Raw genomic sequence first — 1,080 nt, 5'->3', positions numbered from 1 at the left:
TGCCCAGTGGATTGGTGTCCTCTCCACATGCTGGCTAAAGCCTTCAAGCTGGGGTTAGCGGGACACCTCAATGCTAGCCGGGCATGGTGGCGCACACTCCTAGCACTCGGGAGGCAGAGGCAGGTGGATTTCTGAGTTCAAGGCCAGCCTGGTCTACAAAGTGAGTTCCAGGACAGCCAGGGCTATACAGAGAAACCCTCTATCTCGAAAAACCAAACCAAACCAAACCAAACAAAACAAAACCAAACCTTCGGGGAGTCATTTTCATTCAAACCACCACCACATTTGCTATACATAGTCTTTAAAAAAAATATTTAGTGTATGTGTGTTTATATATGTGAATGTGCACACCATGGCCTGAGTGTGGAGGTCTGAGCACAACTTCAGGGATAGGTTCTCTCTAACAACCATGGGGGTCCCAGGGATTGAATTAGGTCATAAAGTGTTGCAGAAAGTTCCTTTACACACCAAACCATCTCACCAGTTTTTAAAAATCAATTTAATTGCGGTGTGTGTGTGTGTTTGCCATGGAGCATATATGTTAGGTCAGAGGACAACTGTAGGAATTAGTTCTCTTTCTATCATGTAGGTCAGAGTTTGAACTCAGGTTGTCAAGTCTGGCGGCAAGTCCCTTCAATCCACTGAGTTATCTGGCCAACCCCCTGCAAGGTCTTTTAAGTATAGGCTCGCAGCCAGGTGCCAGGCACATGTCTATAATCTCAGCACTTAAGAATTGGAAGCAGGAGGATCAGAATTTAAAAGACATCTTGGGATAGAGAGAGAGTTTGAGGCCATCTGGGCTGTGTGAGACAGAGAAAGAAATTCCTGTGTGTGTGTTGTATGTGGGCAGTGCATGCATATGACATTACATGTGCATGAGCCCATGAGTGAGAATTCAGAGGCCAGAGCAGGATGTCATGTATTCTTTTCTATCACTTTCTACCATACTGCCTTGAGATAGGCTGTCTTGATGAACAGGGTTTTTTATGTGGGTGCTAAATATTCAAAGTCAGGTTCCCGTGGTTGTAAAAAAAAAAAAAAAAAAAAAAAAAAATGTTCTTATTCACCAAGCCATTCCCC

This window comes from Mus caroli, chromosome 12 (genome assembly GCF_900094665.2).
Source record: "Mus caroli chromosome 12, CAROLI_EIJ_v1.1, whole genome shotgun sequence".
Classification (NCBI taxonomy): Eukaryota; Metazoa; Chordata; class Mammalia; order Rodentia; family Muridae; genus Mus; species Mus caroli.
The sequence above is the reverse complement of the archived record's forward strand: the minus strand, read 5'-3'. Positions refer to the sequence as shown.